We start from the raw sequence: 21,396 nt of genomic DNA on the forward strand, positions 1-21,396 counted from the left end.
CCTACATGGCGGTAATAGTTTGATTGTGGTGTTTACTTCAATAATGCCACTAATATATGCATACTCCACATTTTAATTCTATTTCTGTGTAGTTCAGCTATGACTTTAGTCGGATTAAGGTAACCGAAAATCGCTGTTTACATAGTAGACTCCAAATCAAAGTATTGGCTTAATTGTAATAAGTGGAAAAACTTCACTTCAGAAAAAACTTCACTAGAGAAAAAACAGTTAAACAGACCACCTACAGCGCAAGAAGAGATTAGCCTCCTCATTATCTGCTTTCACTTTCGCGCTCGTGGATAGGGAAACCTTGTACGCCCAGACATCAGTTAGCCTATAAATAATTAATTTTGTTTGTTAAGCGCAAAAATTTGTTTCAAAACTATTTCTAAATTCAGTTCTAATTTACAGCAAATTAATAAAGGAACAATAATAACAAAGTACATCAAAAGCAAGTATTCTACAGCTCTCATTGACATTGAGCACGTGCACGTCTAGAACGTGCTGATGTGAGACGTCTGCTTTAGCCAGTCAGAACAGTCAGACGCGTTCACGTCCTTTGAATATTTTTCCGGACACATTTAGCTGATAGAAATTCGGCAGATAACGTTTATATGTTTATCTTAATGCCAACCGTGTAAATAGTTATAGATAAGATGCTTATGATAAGCTGTTGTATGTTTACCTTCAAGCTTTGCGTGTGCCCGTGAAACAGCCCGTGAGCGCCAGAACACACATATCATGTACATCTCGACACGGCAACAGGTTTTTCAGCGCTGTGTCAGCGATCTCTGGGTATTCTGCCATTACTTTAATCCAGAACACTGGCAGAGTTGTTCTCTTGAACACTGTTTTAAGGCCGCCGTCATTTACGATCTCCAGCAGTTGGTCTTCTTCTTGCACGGACATGCTGGATTCAGCTGGTTTGTTGACAAATGGGTCACGTATCCATTCCCTAGCGGTTTGTGGGTCCTTTGAGGTTGGGAAGTAGCGCTCAATCTCCTTTAACAGCGAAGACTGATGATCGTGCACCAGCTTGGTGAGTGAGGGGGCAGGCTCAGTCTCACACAAAATCCCCGCTAATGTTTGAAACATGTCCAATATGCCTCAGTTTGGCTTTAAATGCAGCTACTTTATCTGCCAATGTAATGGAGGCCAGCTAGTGTGTGCTCTTTAGCCTCCTTGGTAGAGCAACCGACTCCCATGCGGAAGGTCGCCGGTTCGATCCCAGCTCTGGTCGGGTTGGGTGGCGTAGGACCGGCGGGGTTACACCAACTTAAAGATAATTAATTCTTGTGTGGCCCGCTACTGATTGATCCACGCGGCCTGGGGGTTGGGGACCACTGCTGTAAATGACATCCCAATCTTAATCTGTTGGTTAGCCTATCTGTAATTAGACCCGATATAAAGAAAAATGGCAGAAATCAGAATTCAGCTCAAATTCGGTTCCAAATTCAAAGTTGGTGTTGGGATTAAATATCTAAGCTGAGCCCTGCCTATTGGTGCATTATGTTCTGTAGAAAATAGATAGGCATAGGCAGGTTTGTATGGCAGCATTGTAGCTCAGTGGTTTTCACTGTCGCCTCACAGCAAGAAGGTTGCTGGTTTGAATCCCAGCTAGACTAGTTGGCATTTCTGTGTGGAGTTTGTATGTTCTCCCCATGTTTACGTGGGTTTCCTCCAGGAATTCCTTCATTTATTCTGTGGCGACCTCTGAACTAGAGACTAAGCAGAAGGAAAATGAATTAAGCAAATGTGTCAAAAGGACAATGATTATTCCATTATGCCCCCATTTAAATGATCTTAATTTATTCTGCACGTTTTACTTTTTGAATGATTATGTGTGAAAAGGTGTTCACACAGTGCATCTTGCGAGTGACTATGTTCAATTGTACTAACCCAGTGAACTGTATTTCTTTTCATTTTTAACAGTCAAGTTTCAGTAATATACAACATTTCCTCTAGCAGTGCCACTTTCAGCATTAAGATGCAGTTTTTATGCAAAGTCAGTTCACAGTCTGTATTCAGTGTGATTGAAGAAATCTCTTTCTGTTGAGATGCCCTCACTCTCTGCATGCAAATACAGCAGTGAAATTAACTTTATTTGCATTCAGAATTGTAAGGACGGCTAAGTTTTTCTATAATATCAGACCCTGAGAACTGTTGTGAATATCCACGAGGCAAGATCATAAATCTCCAGCACCAAAACAACAAACTTTCTAATTTGAGAAGAGGATCAGCTAGGAAACCAGTTGTTCAACTGTCTCAGTCACCCACCCTGAGGCCCTTCTTCTCTCTGCCCTTGACTTTACCTTCTCCACCAGAGCAGCCAATGACCCAGACCCAATGTTTTTTTTTTTTACAATCGTATTTGTTGAAACAATTAAAGAAATCTCCACGATGGTGTTTTCAAGACTTTCAGGAAAAAAAAAATTGTGTGAGACTGATAATCGCAGCCAGAGGAGAGCATAGGGTCAAATTCACTCTCAGCCCCATAGACGCTGCATTACAAACACCTTGCATAAGCAGTAATTCATTTTTTTTGTAATTTGACACAAAGATGATATAATAAATTCATAAATGCATATAAATGTTCATTCAATTAAAAAAAAAAATTCTAAATATTAAAAACTTTTAAGGACTTTTATGATGACGTTTCATAACAATTTTGTGAAAAGGGACCATAGCTTGCCTAATTACCCTAACCTTCCTAGTTAACCTAATTAACCTAGTTAAGCCTTTAAATGTCACTTTAAGCTGTATAGAAGTGTCTTGAAAAATATCTAGTCAAATATTATTTACTGTCATCATGACAAAGATAAACCAGTTATTAAAAATGATTCATTAAAACTATTATGTTTAGAAATGTGTTAAAAAAAATCTTCTCTCTGTTAAACAGAAATTGGAAAAAAAATAAACAGTGGGCTAATAATTTTGACTTCAACTGTAAAAAGTAAAAACAGTGAAATTGAGACCACTTTACCATTCGCGCATATACATTTAAAATGACACCAAACATGAATATATAGTCACAAAATTTTAAAAACTTGATCTGCTCTGGTGGAGAAGGTAAAGTAGAGAGCAAAGACAGCTGAACAACTGGTTTCCTACAGTAGCTGATCTTTTTCCCAAAAAGCTTATTGTTTTATTGCATAACAGTTCTCCTGGAATTCCATAGCAGTTCTTGGGGTCTGATATTATGGAGAGACTTAGCCATCTTTACACTTTAAAACAAAGGTGTCAAACTCCTGGAGGGCCATAGCTCCGCACAGTTAATTCCAACCCAAATAAAACACACCTGATCAAACTAATTGAGTGCTTTAGGCAATGTTTAAAACCTACAAATATGTGTGTTGAAGCAGGGTTGGAACTAAACTATGCAGGATTTGACACCCTTGCTTTAAAATGACCAAAGAGTTGCAATAATATTTTCGATTTCAAGCTTTACTCTTCTGTAGTTACACTTTGTACTAAGACTTACGGAAACTAAAAAGTTGCTATTTTATTCACTCAAAAAATGTTCTAACTGCTTATTCAAAATGGGCTTAAACACAATTTTTGAGCTTTTAAACAAAATTCTGGAGCAGGGGGACAACTTCCTTTTTCTATGTTCAATCAACTTTGAAAAAAAAATGTTTGAAAAACCATTAAGTTAGGCAAGGCAAGTTAATTTATATAGCACAATTCATACACAGTGGCAATTCAAAGTGCTTTACATAAACAGGAATAAAAGAGACAAGTATAAAAAAAATCTAAACAAATAATAAAGTTGATTAAAAACAGATAATAATAATAATAATAATAATAATAATAATAATAATAATATTAATAATAATAGCTTCAGATATAGATTCACCCTGCTTTGACTAAACTCTTGGAATTTCTAGTTTATTTGATTATAAAGATCTGAGGGATCTATTAGGTTTGTATTCAGTGAGCATATCTGTATATTGAGGTCCTAGGCCATTTAGTGTTTTATAGACAAGTAGAAATACTTCAAAATCTATTCTGAATGTAACTGGGATCCAGAGGTGGGTCGTAATGAGTTACATATACTTCGTTACATTTACTTGAGTAAAATTAGTGTGTAACGTGTACATTTTAAGTACATTTAAATACGTGTACTTTTACTCTTACCCAAGTAAATTTTTAGAGAAAAAAAATCAGTATTCTTACAAAGCTACATTTGGTGGTGTTCCTCTGTTACTGTCAAATGATAATAAATATTATCCATATGACCGCATTGGAGAGGTTGTGAGGTTGCTTTAGAGACGGGTCTCCCACTTTCGATCAGAGCGTGCGTGCCTGTTGGAGTAATGGCTGAATTTTAGAAAGATGTGGGAGTTTATACTGCGTTCCCGCCGTGTCGCCATGTGCGGTTCCAAGAAGGATAGTCACACTGTCCGTGTAATGAGTTTATCGGACGAGGTCACCCAGCCTCAAGTTCAGTCTGTGTTTTTACTCTAAGATGTCGACTGGAATAGTTTCATAATGCAATGCATGCATCGAACTGACATGGCAACATATACATGAATGACAACTGCGACCTGAAAAAAACACATAGTGGTAAGTGACAAAACTATCCCAATTTGAACCTTGTTAATGGTAACTATGGGATAACTAAAGAAACTGCTGTTTAATGGAATATCTGATAAGCCATGCACAAATTAGTCATTTAACCATTAAAAGTATAACATTTAAACATTATTTTTACATAACATAAAATGGTATACACACACACACACACACACACACACACACAAATTACATATTACATATAAATACATATTACATATAAATTAAAATTACATATAAATGTAACTAACAGAAAGATGATTTTATCAACACATTATAGCTTTAATAACTCATTTGTAATAACTGATTTATTTTGTCTTTGCCATGATGACAGTAAATATTTGGCTAGATATTTTTTTTAAGATACTATATTTTTTTAAGTGACATTTAAAGCAGGTTTACTTATATTGGATAGGTCATGTTTTATATTTTACAAAGATGTGTTTTGCTTTTGTTTTCGTGTAAATGTAAATAATTAACCAAATGTAATGCTCTTTATGATTTTTTTAAAATTATCAACGAAAATACAAAAAAGGTATTCAACATATCCAGTAAAGCAGGTTAATTCGAAAAGTTAGGGTAATTAGGCAAATCATGATGGTTTGTTCTGTAGACAATCAAAAGAAATATAAGAGGCTAATAATATTATTGTAATAATGTATATATTAAAAATATAATGTTTTAAAAACATTAAAAACTGCTTTTATTTTAGCTTATATAAAACAAGTAAAACTTTCACCAGAAGAAAAATATTATAGGAAATACTATGAAATTTTCCTTGTTTTGTTAAGCACCATTTGGGAAATTTATTAAAATAAAAAAAAAAATAAATAAATAAATAAACAGGAGGGCGACTAATTTTTTCCTCAACTGTATATATATATATATATAGAGAGAGAGAGAGAGAGAGAGAGAGAGAAAGAGAGAGAGAGAAAAGTAACTATTAACTATTTACTTGAGTAATTTTTTCATTAAATACTTTTTTTACTTTTTCTCAAGTAACTTTTAAGATTGTTACTTTTACTCTCGCTTGAGTATACAGTTTGGAAACTCCACCCACATCTGCTGGGAGCCAGTGTAAAGACCTGAGAACAGGTGTGATGTGCTGTGATTTTCTGGTTCTGGTCAGAATCCTGGCCGCTGCATTCTAGATGAGCTGTAACTGTCTGACTGTTTTTTTGGGAAGGGCTGTGAGGAGGCCGTTACAGTAATCCACCCTGCGGCTGATAAAAACATGAACAAGCTTCTCTCAGTCTTCACTGGAAACAAAGCTTCTAATTCTTGAAATGTTTTTAAGATGATAGTATGCTGATTTACTGCTTTGACGTGACTATTTAAACTTAGATCTGATTCCAGAGTCACACCAAGATTCTTGACATTATTTTTTCTTGTTTGACCTTTAGGGTTAAAGTACACATTCACCTTGAGAACCTCATCTCTGTTCCCAAATGCAATGACTTCAGTTAATGTAATCAATTTGTGTAGGGATGACATAAAGGGATTGTGTGTATTTGTAGGTCAATATGGCTAGGAACTTTACTCTCATTCCAGCGTAATAAGAGTAATTTGCTGTCATATCATGGCTGCAGTGGTCACAATGACAACCAACACAGGCTCATTCTAAGCTCATCCAGTTTGTCTAGTTAGCTTCCCATGTACATCGGTGGACTTGAGACGCATAGAGGAGTTGACCATGAAAATGGGGTTTGAGTCTGGTCAAGAACGTTTCCGGAAAGCAGGTAAGACAAAACTGGGTACAAATGTGGTAAAAATCAGACGAGGACTTTTCTTTTTCTGGATTGCTTTTAAATCTGTCAGTTGGGTTTGGGGAAGTTGGTGAGTAGGTGAGTCAATCGGTGCTTTTTAAAACACTATCGCTGCATCCCAATCGGCATTCTTATACTACGCCCTAAAAATATGTACTTTTTTGTGAAGGAAAAGCTTATACTTTTGAATGTGCAACAGAAGAGGATGCAAGCTTTGGGACATACTACCTCTTTAATAGATTGCTGTGTTGCTTAGTTATGCCCCCTGTCAATCATCTACATTTCTGTCGTATTTAACTTTCTACCTTATTGGAGAAGCAGCAGCAGGTTAATCTCCCATTCATGAGTCTTTCATGCAGAGAAATCTCCTTAGGTCTTTAAATAATTCTGCATTCAGACATCCAAACACGTCTTTATGTAAGTTCAGTATTGCTGTTACAGATGAAATATAACACAGGTGATGCCATTTAAATACTTTCCAGTGGGCTAGATATTGACTAACAGTCATTTCACGAGTTCACACTTGCATTCGTTTAAGTATAAAGCATATTTGGCGTGCTGTCCGGGGGAGGGCTCTGAGCTCGAGGAGACACCCCAACTCGAGTTATTCCCCTTATCAGGAAACAAAGAGGAGTTGGGATTCGAGCGAAGTATCTAGCCCAGCCCCAGAACGCTCCCCCCGGAATGCAATGCAAGAGGTGAGGTGACGGGGTGGTGGAGGGATGCTAAAGTCGTGAGATGCTGCAGGTAAGACAGCTTTGGTATATATAGGGGTTGCTCAGAAACTGATTTGATGATGGGATAATTGTCAATGACGTATTCGATACTGAAACTTCTGTGCATGCTCCTCCCGAAATTTGTTTACAAACATCACTCAAACATCTTTACTGAAGCCTCTCTACTTGACGTTTGGTCTCGCGTGTCCATCAATGTTTGTAGTTTATTTACACTTTTCACACGTGTTTGTAGTACTACTCAAATTTGTGTCATGGGCAATGTATTGTGGGCAATATCAGCGGTTAGAGTATGGATGCTTCTACACTTAATTCTTTTGCCGGAAATAGAAAACCATCCGGGATCCCCTGGCATACTCTTTTCAACATACAATGGTTTGGGACATACTAATTCTATTTTCAAATACTATTTAGGATGGATAGTATGCGGATTGGGACGCAGCATATTAGTTTTGTTTAGTGAATGGGGAGGGTGGGTCAGTTGATTGGTCAGTCAAGCATTAAGTCAGTTGACAGCGGATCTCTGGTGGATTTACATGAGAACAGCAGGTGCGAAAGGCACTCGCGAGAGAAATTTGAGATCTGAAAAACTATACACAGTGGTCTCTGGTGGATTCACGAAAACAAAAACTGCAAAAAAAAAGTACCTCCTGATACATATTTGGTGCTCTCCAGAAATGTTTGTACCGATACATTTTCAGAATGAACCTGGATTGGATATAACCCAGTGATAGCGCTTTTCATTTTCTGTCGGACTTAGTTCTTGATGTAACTACAGAAGAGTCAAGCTTTAATTAAGAAAATCAATGAAAATCTTTGGTCAATTTAAAGTGAGATGCTAAAGGTCTAATCCTATTAAAGGATTTATGCTAAGCTAAGCTAAGCTAAATTTGTAAACAGAGTTGTAAAATGGGAATTTTTTTTGTGTTGCTTAAAAAAAGAATCAGATAAGCCTATGATTGACTACACTTAACAGGGTTTGGCAAGATAGGAACACACAGTACACACAATAGGGCGGGGCACACAGCAAGAGAAAGCAGGTGTAGCCGGGACTAGGTGGTAAAACAAGATATATGAGGCGTGGCACTAAGATGAGTCTGAATGAGCTGAATACTGGAGGTAGGGCGGGAACCAACACAATGACAAAATGATAGAGAAACAGACAGAGGAGCAAAATAAATCTTGTTAAACTAAGACTACAAAAAGGGGAGGAGATATTAAAAATAAAATATTGGAAGCAATAAAAAAATCTGCGCAACACGGTGGCTCAGTGGTTAGCACTATCGCCTAACAGCAAGAAAGTCGCTGGTTCAAGTCCCGGCCGTGCGCCAGTTGGCCTTGCTGTGTCGAGTTTACATGTTCTCCGAGAGTTCACATGGGTTTCCTCTGGGTGCTCCGGTATCCCCTCACAGTCCAAAGACATGCGCTATAGGTGAAAAAATAGAGATAGGAAAACATGTTTTTAAAGGTTTTTTTGCGTTCCTTCGCAAAGATGTTTTTCTACAAACACTTCCTGTTCACTTCTTGTAAACTGTCACGTTTCTGCTGAAATTCTCCCGTATTTTACCATTCTATCCCACTATCATCCTATCATTAAGTATTTTCCCATATTTCTGATATATTTTTAATCTTGAAAGCATGCTGACATTAATATTAAAATCTGCATTCACTTTCTTTACATTAAAGCTGTGCGTCGATCATCACCTTTCATATGCAACCATTTGAATCAGTGAATGCCTGTATAAGCGATGACTGACAGACGCTCTCCGTGCAATAAACTGATCCCATATCAGCTCCTGTACACGCCATTTACAGAGGAACAAAAGTCCAGGACACTTTTGGATTTGGGTGTATGTTTAAGCAGACAAATACACTGAATATGTAAACATCTCCGTCCTGCATGTTTTATTTTAAACAGCTAATTTCCTCCTAAATGAGCACAAACAGTTTTCTGAAGTAATGGAATGCTTTCATTATAGATCTTAAAGAGACTCCTCTGTTATCAAACTAAACATAACGAGAGATTCATTTGCTGCTCACTTGTTTGATAACAAAGGTGTCACTTTAAATGGCGTGTACAGAAACTAATCTGGGATCAGTTTATCCCTGTTGGAAAATTTTTTGGAAAATGGTTTTAGCTGGTCGACCAGGCTGGTTTTAGAGGGGTTTTGGCCACTTCCAGGCTGGTTTCCAGCCATTTCCAGCCTGGTTGTAGCTGGCCAGGCTGGGAAATGACCAGCCAAAACCAGCTATGTCCAGCTTAAACCAGGATGGTCAAGCTGGTTTTAGATGGTTTTAGCTGGTCACTTTCCAGCCTGATCAGCTAAGACCAGGCTGGAAATGGCTGGAAACCAGCCTGGAAGTGGCCAAATCCCCTTTAATACCAGCTTGGTCAACCAGCTAAAACCATCCAACCATCCTAGGCTGGTTTAAGCTGGATTTTTCAGCAGGGATTGTACGGAGCACATCTGTCAATCAGCGCTTATACATGCATTCACTGATTCAGAAGTTGCACATGAAAGGCGACGATTGACGCAAAGCTTTAATGCAAAGAAAGTGGGATAGAATGATAAAATACAGGAGAATTTCGACAAAAACGGGAGGATTTACATCAGGGGTCACCAACCCTGTTCCTGGAGAGCTACCTTCCTGCAGAATTCAGTCCCAACCCTGATCAAACACACCTGAACCAATTAATAGTACCTAAAGCAGCACTTGATAATTACAAACAGGTGTGTTTGGTCAGGGTTGCAACTGAAATGTGCAGGAAGGTAGCTCTCCAGGAACAGGGTTGGTGACCCCTGGTTTACATGAATGAAGTGAACAGGAAGTGTTTGTGGAGAAACAGTTTTGCAAAATAATTCAAAATATCTTTGCGACAAAACAAAATTTTTGCTAGGGAACGCATAAACCTTAGAAATATGTTTTCCTATCACTCAGTTTTTTTTTCTTCCACCAATTTTTTCCCCACCATCACATCCCTTCCAGGACTTCCACCATGTACATCCCTACACTATCCCTGAAAAACCATGTGCAGCTTTACTTTCTGGAAATAGAATCATTCTGTATGACGTATCCGCCTTTTGAGAAATTGGGACATCAGGAAATCAAATCAACAATAAAAACAACAGTATTTGACCAGGGTGCACAAAATGTTGCTTAGAAAATTATTAAAATAAATAAAAATGATTACATTGCATTAAACAGAGGACCAAAAGGGTAGGAAAATAACAGTAATGTCCTCATAATTTACCATCTCCTTGTAAGACCCATGTCACTATACATAATCTGTCACCTTCTTATAAGGTTCTATCTGACATTTTTGTCAAAATTGACTCATTCAAAGATTCTTATTCAAGAGTCCACACTTAGCTGATGATCCATCAAAAGCTTGTTTGGCATGCTGTCCCGGGAGAGAGCCCTGAGCTCAAGGGATCCTCGAGCCCAGGGCGAGAGGGGAGCTTGAGCTCAGGTGAATCTCAAAATCTCCCCGACTGCAGTAGCTAAGGGAACACCTAAGAAGAAGGGAGCTAGACAAGTGCCTGATTTGCTAAATCTGTTAAGCATTATGTATATCTTTGGATGATAGGAGGAAACCGGAGAAAAAGTGGACAGGGAGAATATACAAACCCGTTACAGAAACACCCACCAGTCTGGCAGGGACTAGGGCCGGCAGTGTTCTTACTTTGGAGCCACCATGCCCTGAGCTGTGGTAAAGAGAGAGGTAAGGGGGTTTCTTCAAGATGAAGATAAACGTGGATTGAAGACTGTGGTTCTTTATAGTAACTTAGGAATCATATGATTGGAAGTTCATGATTAGCTAATGCGAGACCGGCTGTGATAAATCATAATCACGTGATCCTCTCGAAATTAGTTTATGAATGAACTTAAATGACAACTTATTTACATGTATGTTTAAATGTAACTTATTTATGTAATGTTTTTTTTTTATAAGTTGTTAACAGTTTAAGACTTTTTATTTAAAAGAACAAAAAAGGTTTTATCTACAGTCGAACTCTAGCTTGGCTCTACAAGGTTCTTTCTGTGAGCCAATCAGCATTTCAAACACCCGAGGTTTCTGTTGGCAGCAGGAAAAACCAAAATGAAACACTACGTTTTATTTAGTCAACTGAATAATGCTGCACCACACACTATTGAGAAGAAACCTGAAACAGAAAAGATGTGTGCAAATGATTAAGAAGCATTTTTTTCTTGCTTCATTTATTGACTGTTATTTTTCCTTATGCATGTAATCTGACCTGTCCACCAAGTTACCTTTACATGGACACACACACACACACACACACACACACACACACACACACACACACACACACACACACACACACACACACACACACACACACAAACACAAACACCTAACAGTACCTGACTATATTGTTTTAGTTTTTTGTTGTTGTTTTGTTATGGTTTTTTGTTGATGTTTCTTTGTATTTGTATGATCCCAATTTAAGTATCTTTTTGCATATTCTAATAAAAAAGAAGCATTTTTTTGACAGTGAGATGAAACATTAATTTTTTGAAAAAGAAACAATTATTAAAAAATCTAATACATTAAATCTGAGATGTTTTTATTTGTGTATAAGTGAAACATTTTCAGTGTTTATTACACTTTGTTAAACAACTCAATTGCTCATTGTCTGTTTTCTTTGAACCCTTTAACTAGCCCACCAAGAAATAAAAATGTTTGGATTGCATTTCCTTTTAATGTTGCTAGATAACACACTCAATGCGTTTTTTTTTTTTTCTCAACACATCCTATGCTTTCTAAAACATCAGCATTTATCAAATTGTTGATATGTCGGTTTATGGTAAAAGTGCTGGAATGAATAGATATACCATGTAAAATCTGAAAGTATGAAGTGAAAGACTAATTTATTTAAATAAAATATTCAAAATAAAACATTTTTAACACTAAACCACCTTTGTTTTTTGAAGTATACCGTAACTATTTCAGATTCTCATTTAACATGTTTTCTTGTTACAATAAAACAAAAACAAATGTAGTTTTATTTTTTATTTTGATGTTTGATTTTGTTTTTTGTGAACCAACAATGCTGTGTGTTTAGTCATTATTTAAAACTTTAAATGACTTTAGTTATTATTTGAAACATGGTCAAGGATTTGGTAGAGGGGCAGTCAAAAGGTTAAAGTCTTTAACTTTGATATTAAGTCTTGAAGAGCAAATGCTTAATTTAATTCATGTGGCATATACAGTAAAGCAACTATCTAAATCTAAAGCATATATTTCAATAAATATTAGCATATGAATGACATAAAATTAACAGCTGCACTGGATAAAATATTTAGCCCAGCCTTGTATGCTCAATTTAAAAAATAAAATATTCATCCTAAAACATCAAATGAATGTTATAGAAAGAAAACAATTTCTTTTCTCAAACATCAACATATTGTTTCAACACAATTTTTTTAATTAAATGAAAAAGCAAACTGATTGTATTTCTTGAAAAGTAATGATTGGATTAATTATCTGCCAGAGAGAAGCTTATAATTCAAATCAGAAAATGACCTTTCAGAGTCAGAAGGTTCTATCAGTACCTGTTTTTTTTTTTACCCCAATTTGGAAATTTAAGAGAATTATGATCATATATAATTAGAGTACATTTAGGGTCTCCATCATGTTTTTGTATGAAAGAGAACTGTTACACACATATTTGCAACAAGAATCAGTCCAAGGCACTCGAGTAAAGTGAAAAAATTAAAAAGCCTTTATTCACATGGCTAGATCTCTAAAAACCAACGCGTTTCGGCAGAAGTCTGCCTTCATCAGGGTAACAGTGATCAGGTGCGTCTAGAGTCTCTTTTGAGTACTACGGTCACATGACTCATTTAAACATCTCAAATGGCACTCAAATAATTTAACAAGCAAACTCTACTACCATCATAAATTCGGCATAGATACACAAACACCCACTTGCATATGTGGGAAAAGAGAGAGAGAGAGAGAAGAAAAAAGAATATATATATATACATACATACACATATACGTATATATACATACACATATACATAGCCTACATATATATATATACACATACATACATACATACATACATACACATACATGTATACAATATATACACATACATGGAAAATACATACATACATATAAACACATACATCAATGTATAATGACGATCTGTAAAGCATCTATAGAAAAACTCATTTAATCATTCATTTTCTTATCGGCTTAGTCCCCTCATTAATCCGGGGTCGCCACAGCGGAACGAACCGCCAACCATCTACTTTCTACGCAGCGGATACCCCTCCAGCCGCAACCCATTTCTGGGAAACTATAGAAAAACTGTTTTACAAAAAAGAAGAGAAATCTAATTCACCATTCAAACCTGGAATATGTGTATATATTGTATACATGTATGTGTATGTATGTATGTATGTATGTATGTATGTGTATATATATATATATGTATGTATATGTATATGTGTATGTATATATACGTATATGTGTATGTATGTATATATATATATATTCTTTTTTCTTCTCTCTCTCTCTCTCTTTTCCCACATATGCAAGTGGGTGTTTGTGTATCTATGCCGAATTTATGATGGTAGTAGAGTTTGTTTGTTAAATTATTTGAGTGCCATTTGAGATGTTTAAATGAGTCATGTGACCGTAGTACTCAAAAGAGACTCTAGACGCACCTGATCACTGTTACCCTGATGAAGGCAGACTTCTGCCGAAACGCGTTGGTTTTTAGAGATCTAGCCATGTGAATAAAGGCTTTTTAATTTTTTCACTTTACTCGAGTGCCTTGGACTGATTCTTGTTGCAGATTTGATGAATCCCTTACCCAAAGAGCACCGACCATACATTTGAACTTACCCCAGAGCGCTTTTTGTTTTGTTTTTTCTGTTACACACATATTGTTTGCTATATGGAAAGCAAAAACTTTGAAGCTCAATATTACAACAGAGATAGAACCTTATAATTCCAAGGCAACGATTTTTGTCCTAATATGTTACAAACACACACACAACAGCAATTACAAGAGTAGAGGTAGTGGAAAGGTAAGAGCACAACAGGAACTGGTGTGACCACTCAAATAGACAAGGACTACACACAAGCTATTCAAGTGGGTGCGGTAACAGGACACAAGGACACAAGCCCTGAGGACTGCTGTGCAAAGCTTGTTTGGAATTTTACCCATAAAGTTTGCATTTAGTTTGAGCAAACTCTGAGTTTTTAAGCTCAAGGTGGTAGGGTGGTTTTAAGGTTTTATGGTTTCATCATTAAAAATAAGTTGTTTTTTTTTTCCTTCACTCTTATCAATTTTTTAAATTACTTTTTCCTTTTCCTTTTTGTATTGGTTAAAATTAGTAAATTCAAATTCTGAGCATGGGACAAACTAGTTACTAACTAAACTAATTATTTTTTCACAAGTACTACAAAAGTATACTTCGCATGGAGTTCATTTTCAGTCGAAATAAATAATAAAACTGTAGTCTATCTGTGTTTCTGTTTAAACACAATTAGGACATGCTGTATTTTACTCCAATACAACAGAAGTCTATGTTAATGTTAAAAACAGGACAAACAGGTTTGGCAGGAAGCTTAAAGTTAAAAGCACAGAATTTACTAAACATTCATTTATTCATTTTCTTTTCAGGCCCCTTAATAATCTGGGGTCACCGCAGCAGAATGACCCGCCAACTTATTGAGCATGTTTTACATAGCACATGCTGGAATTTGTCAGGGAAAAGTGTTTTCAGTTTATGCACTCTTTTATTGGATAAAAAGTTGATCCTACACAGTGATGTGTGTGTGAGTTTTTATGCACATTTTCAAAACCTTTTTTTTTTTTTTTGCAGATGTCCAAAATGTGCATAAAAATAGTTGGATGGAAACACAGCTAACAAAAGATACTAAAAGCAAGTCAGTCTGCCTTGTTTTTCAGGGAAGAAAAAAAAAGTGTCTTCCCTGACTCAACCTGACACCCTATAACGGTGCATATTCATATACAAAGCCAAAACAAGAGGTTAACTGAACCTGATGTTTACAGCAGTTAGACAAACATGAGGGCTTAATGAGATGTAAAACAGCTGAAGTTTGACATAAAAAAAAAAACCCACATGAAAATAAAGGCAGTCGTAGTCAGTAAAGTAGACAAAAGCTTAATTTAGCTATGGGCATTTACTGACAAAGTGCAAATTACACCTATAAAAACATACTCAATTAGCAGGATGCAAATTATCGTATCTCCAACTACACAGAGCTGATATTCATAAAGTGCGGGTGATTGACTAATTTCGATATCACACTGAATGGTATTCAAAGTCATTGGATCTCACTTGTTTCTACACCGAATGACTCTCTGGGCTAGCAGTCAATTGCTGCTGTGTTCCCGCTGCATGAAGAATTGATGGCAAGGGGTTCCATACTATGTGTCTACTACTCAAAGAATTTAAGTCTTTCTGGCTCACAAACTGTTTCACAACCAAAGGCATGGAAGGTAAGAAATAAGAAATGAAACACAAGATCACACGTTATATCAGAGTTCTTGCATGAGATGGTATTCCATACTCTCAGAAATAAAAGTAGACAATCTGTCACTGGGGTGGTACCTTTTCAAAAGGTACAAACTTGTATCTAAAAGGCCCAAGTTAATACATACTATTACTATTAAGTACAAAAGTCTTTCTCTTAAAATTTAGGATTACTAATATACTCTTTTGAGGTACCAATATGGACCCTTTAAGTACAAATTTACCTTTTAAAAGGGTACCACCCCAGTGACAGCTCGTGTAATTTATTTCTGAGAGTGTATTGTGGTACAGGCTCAGGCCCCGTTTACACTAACACATTTTCGTTTTAAAACTCATGGCGTTATGCCATCCGTGCACACTACACTAGAGTTTTTGAGCGTCAAAAACAGAGCGTTTTGAAAATGCTGAAGAGGCCATTTTCATTTGAAAACTCTGCTGCTCCATCTCAGTGTGGACGAAGGAAAATGGAGACATCTGAAAATGAAGGCATAGCTGCAGACATTTACCTATTTGATTGGGCTTTTTCCTTAATATTAAGTAGCCAACACACAGTTCATTCCTGCATCCTCTCCTTGTAAGTTCAGACTTCGCAAGATTGATATGAAAAACAAACTCCCGGATACACATCAGGTAAATCTTCAAAGGGAACAGTGTACTTTATAACCTCATTCACATCACCCTGGCTACGTTGTTTTTTAACAATACAATGAAAACATGATATGAGAAACTGAGTAGTGTTTGTGGTCACGTGATGTGCTTTTTAGCGGTGCATTGTAGAGTTGTTCAGAGATGCTAGGTGAAATGCTAGTGTGGACAGAGTATGTTTTCATTCTAAAACGCTGTTTTGAAAACTAAAACGTATTAGAGTAAACGGGGCCTCAGTCTAATGGGCTATTCACACATTATATCTGGATTTGAGGGTGAAGTCTGTCTGCCTGGCGACTCCAGTTTTGTTGCAAAATGGCTGACATGGATTCTATTGAGAGATTAGCTGCACTTTATGTGCTTTAGGAAGGCTAAAACTGTTTTCATTAGTACTTCCAACTAAATCATCCCTTTTTGATGACCTGTTGCCCTTTGTCAGCAGGAGGATTTTCCATTCAGAACACAAAATACAGGCACTACATCATAATCACGCCCTATAGAACAAGCTCCTGATTGGTTAACATGGTGCAAATGTCCAACAAGGAGCATCAAATGCCCCAAAACCAGAGTTTGGTGTCACTGTATTCTAGTGACATTTTTGAGGAATGCAGTAATGTAACAAATTACATTTTAAATTTGTGTCATTTGATTACATTTACTTAAGTCAGCGTAATTGTGTTACTTATGTTACAAATATCGTTTTTAGAGGAAAAAAATGCTTCTTTTAAATCACTTTTTTCGCTGCAACATCAGTTAATAGGCATGCACTTTAAACCATCTACCACATGGTGTTGCCATATGGCAACATGATATTATAATCATTTCCCAGCCACTGTTGGCTAAACTAAGGTCTTGTCTGTAACCAAATTTTTTTGGTTAAAGACAAGACCTTAGTTTAGCCAATGATGTGTTTTGGTTAAGTCACATGACATGCAGTGTTTTTCTGTGGCACGATATTTGACAGACTGGCGTTTATTGTATGTAGTTGCTGAATGCAAATGTAAACGTCAATAAAAACAAAGGATCAACTCATGTCAGATCCATAAAAAAATCTGAAACATCACCTCCAGTTAGTTATGATGACATATTCACTCCAAAACGTTTTTCTCAAATGAGTTTTTTTGTAAATCGATCAAATGTACTGTATATGTCGCCAAATGGCAACACTGTCCAATAGTGGAACGTGCAATATTGAAATGGGTTAGCTAGCTAGCAAGGTCAGCTGTGAACTTTCGGTATTAAATCAGCGTATGAATTTTGGTGCCTAATTTCTTAGCTACTGCAAGAACGTATGGGGTGCATGAAAAAAGGCTCACATAGGCGTTGTGTCACAGCATCACTAAACATTTCATTCTAAACAACTTTGAGGAATACGGACAGGCGATATCAGGCGATTTTTATTGTCGCTAGGGAACAGAAGCACACAACGCGCGCAGTATAGCACATTCAGCCTGGTTTTCCAGCGGTTTTCGGTGAGCGAGAGTGACACTCTTTAGATCAACACGCATGATCACGTTCATCCAATTTGCTTAAACTAAGCATTCTAAACATATTTTACAAGCAAGGATTCTTACACAGCAACTGTCTTTACAAAAGTTGTGTGTAAGGGGGAAACATGTCAAACTTAATGACACATTTTAGGCCTCAAAGGCAGAGCCTCTCTCGCGTACTTTAGGTGTCACCCTCGGGCACTCGCTTATGCTCGCTCCCTCTGTTTTCGCAGCACTTGCTATCTCTGTGACGGTGCTGTGCACATCAGTTCCCCATATTCGTCAGAAGTTGACGCCCAAATTGACACAGGTAATAAAATGATTAATCTTCAGTCATGTTCATGATGTGAAACACTATCAAAATGTCCACCCTTGATATTAGACTTCGATTTTCAATAGTGATTTTAACACTTTAATATAGGAAGTCCTTGGCTATGCAGAGACCATTATTAATCAGAAATCAAGTGTACATAGTTTCACGTTTGGAAATGCAGTCTTGAATTTACAAACAGTCGGCAAGTACCAAAGAACAGATGTAAAACATGATCAAATGTAGTTCTCAGTCCCGCTCATATTCAACTCGTTTAGTTTTGCCTTCATTCATTTTTGATTTCCGTTTACAAGTCATGATTTATTTACAACACATTTTTAAAGATAATAGTTTAACTAACTCATTTCTAATATCTACTTTTTTATCTTCCCCATGCAGACAGTTGTATTCAGACAAAGTCACTTTAAGTATTTTATAGTTTTTTATTAAGATTAAAGTGTAATTTAGACTTATTCAGTTAACTACGAAAGTTGAAATAATTAGCCAAATTATTTTGTCACTGATATGTTGTGTAAATCAAAAATATACATTAAGTATTTCTTAAGAAGGCTAATAATACTGACCTTATTTTAATTTTAATTAAAAACGGCTTTTATTCACAAATAAACAATAAGAAATAGGACTTATTAAGACTCCAGAATAATATTTCTTTTAGGAAACACTTTAAAATTTTCAGAAACATTATTTTAAATGAATAGGAGGGCAAAATAAATTGACTTCAATTGAAAGTTTACAGGTGCAGCAATGTGCCTTGATGTACTTGAATGTTAGAAATGTGTTATCCAACACCAGTTTGACGTTACTTGTCAAATGAGTGAACAAGGAAGATTATTTGGAGTTTAAGTTATTTAATATTTTGTTTATAAAGACTGCAGGGTGATGCATGAAAACAAATGACTTCGAAAAATGTATTTTGTGATGTATATGTTAAAATGTGCTCCTAAAAGTACGTGGCCCCTGCCCGCCCCCCACAGGTTAATAGTAAGCTAATGTAATTTCATAATGCATATCTTAAATTCAACAATCCAACAAACGATCAAAGGAAATGTATCAATACAATACAGTATAAATTGATGTTTACTTTAATCTTTAATTATATTGTTCTATTAAAATGATTTTTTTTTTTTAAATATTGTCAAGTAAAATATTTTTGGAGTCATCCACCATCATTTTGTGTCACGTTAGAGTGATCAAAACAGGAACAAAAAGGTGCGGATCCAAGTGCAGGTTTATTTACAATCGTGCAGCAAACAGAAAAACAAGGTGTCCGGTGTTCAAAAATAACAAAGTAACAAATAAACAGCAAAAGAAGAAACTATGAAAGAAACAGGATCAGGAATAAGATGAAGGTAACAACAAACTCGACATACAAGACTTCAAGATACTAATGACAAGATATACAAACGACGCAGTAACAAACAGAGGTGGAATGGTTGTATAAATAGTCCTGGAAATCAACGGTAAACAGACACAGCTGTGATGGCGGATCAGTGTACGTGGACTGGGTGTAATGTGCGTGGTATATATGGACTTGTAGTTTTTGGGCGCTGTAGTTCATACTCAGTGTCCGTTGAACTACAGCACCCTCAGCTGTTCACTGACAGTCATGACATTTTGTGGCTAAAAAGTATCGGTTCAGGCACCGTTTTGGCACCGGTATCAAAAAAACCCAAACGAGACCCAACCCTACACATAATCTACTTTCACTTTCGCTCTCGTGGATAGGGAAACCTTGTACGCACAGACATCAATTAGTACATAAATAATTAATTTCGTTTGTTAAGCGCAAATATTTTTTTTAAAACTATTTGTAAATTCAGTTCTAATTTCCAGCAAATGAATAAAGGAACAATAATAACAAAGTTTGTTAAAAAACTGAGTTATATCCAAATACACCTGCTATGCCTCATATAGTCTGAAACCTGACAGTTTTTAATAAAACAAATATAAATATGGATATATTAAATAATTCTGCTAATAATAATAACATTATACAAAAGCAAATTGTCACGAATAAACTGAAAAAGCCCCCGAGATGAAGAAGGCATGAAAGTATGGTTTTTAAATTTATGTAAACTAGAAAATAATATGTTTTGTAATATTTTAATCCTTTATATTTGTATCCTATATATCCTTATTACATCCTTAATATTTTAACTCTATTTCATTTGTAAAAATATTTCCATATTGCTCTACATCTTGTGTGTATTAAGTAGTTTGTAAGCAAGGCGCACAACTAACACACTCTGCGCTTGACTTTAGACTGGCTTTGTTTTGATCTATTAAAAGATCTATTATAGTTTCCCAAAATAGCAATGTGCCAGCAATGCGCCTCAGAACGCCTTCCTTTTTACACCAGAACGCCTATGGGCGCACATATAAGCGCAAATGCATGTAAACAGCATGTGTGGTGCAAAACATCAAAATGACTCTTGCGCGAAGGTAAAACTAGCAAACAACTATTGTGTCGCACCTTGCGCCACATTGCGCCGGTTGTATGATAGGGCCCAATGTTTGACCAAAAACACAAACAGAAAATATAAAGGCAGCCAAATTGCCACTTGTTCGGTTCAGTTTGGTTCAGTTAGGTTCAGTTAAAGCACACATTCAAAACAAATTTGAAGAGCTTCACAGCTTTCAAATGTATTTTTCTTTATCTCACAACAACCAGTGGTAGTAATTGTTGAAATGAAACGTAATATCAGCAAGCTGGTAGCAGTAAAATACATTTAAATAGATTTCAGAGCCACCCCAGGCTGTATCACTGCTTTAAATGTTCATTGGCGTGGAATGAAAATAGAAAACAAAGCAGACAACCAGAAATACTGGTTGTGTTACATTTTTCCCTGCTTTTGTCTCTCAATTCACAGTTAAGCCTGCATGACAATGACGGGACAACAAACAGTACAACAAAACTTGCTAGTTCATGATTGCTCCAAACGTCTATGTAAAAAAACAACAACTAGACACTGTAACAGGTTTCCAATGGATATAAACGCATCACCCTTCACTTCCTATAGTCAAATTTATTCTGACAACAGCACGGCTCCCAGGTGTATTAACTACTGTTACTCACAGCAACAAACCTACTCTGCATAATGAGCGTAACACCTTAGAGAGGATGCTCCCAAAGGTTTTTGTGGCGTTCAGTTTTGAGGCATCATTTAACTATCTTTTTATTTATCGCTTATCTACCAAATGAGCAGTACACTCTAGGAAGCATCCGTTTCAGCGGTGAGTTTGAGAACTTCCATCATGATAAAACAAGTAATTTGCTTGCCGGCACCGCCTCCAGTTAACTGGTTGTG

General features: G+C 36.3%; 1 long non-coding RNA gene across 1 annotated transcript in view; it reads right to left on the reverse strand.

The window, feature by feature from the left end:
• LOC148679502 (uncharacterized) overlaps positions 1-5,381 on the reverse strand; it is a 35,347-nt gene extending 29,966 nt beyond the window's left edge. Inside the window, exon 1 of the long non-coding RNA XR_015945672.1 lies at positions 5,191-5,381. This is a non-coding gene — a long non-coding RNA (uncharacterized LOC148679502). The remainder of the gene's footprint in view (positions 1-5,190) is intronic.
• Between the last annotated feature and the right edge of the window lie 16,015 nt (positions 5,382-21,396).

This window comes from Danio rerio, chromosome 22 (genome assembly GCF_052040795.2).
Source record: "Danio rerio strain M-AB ecotype USA chromosome 22, GRCz13ab, whole genome shotgun sequence".
Classification (NCBI taxonomy): domain Eukaryota; kingdom Metazoa; phylum Chordata; class Actinopteri; order Cypriniformes; family Danionidae; genus Danio; species Danio rerio.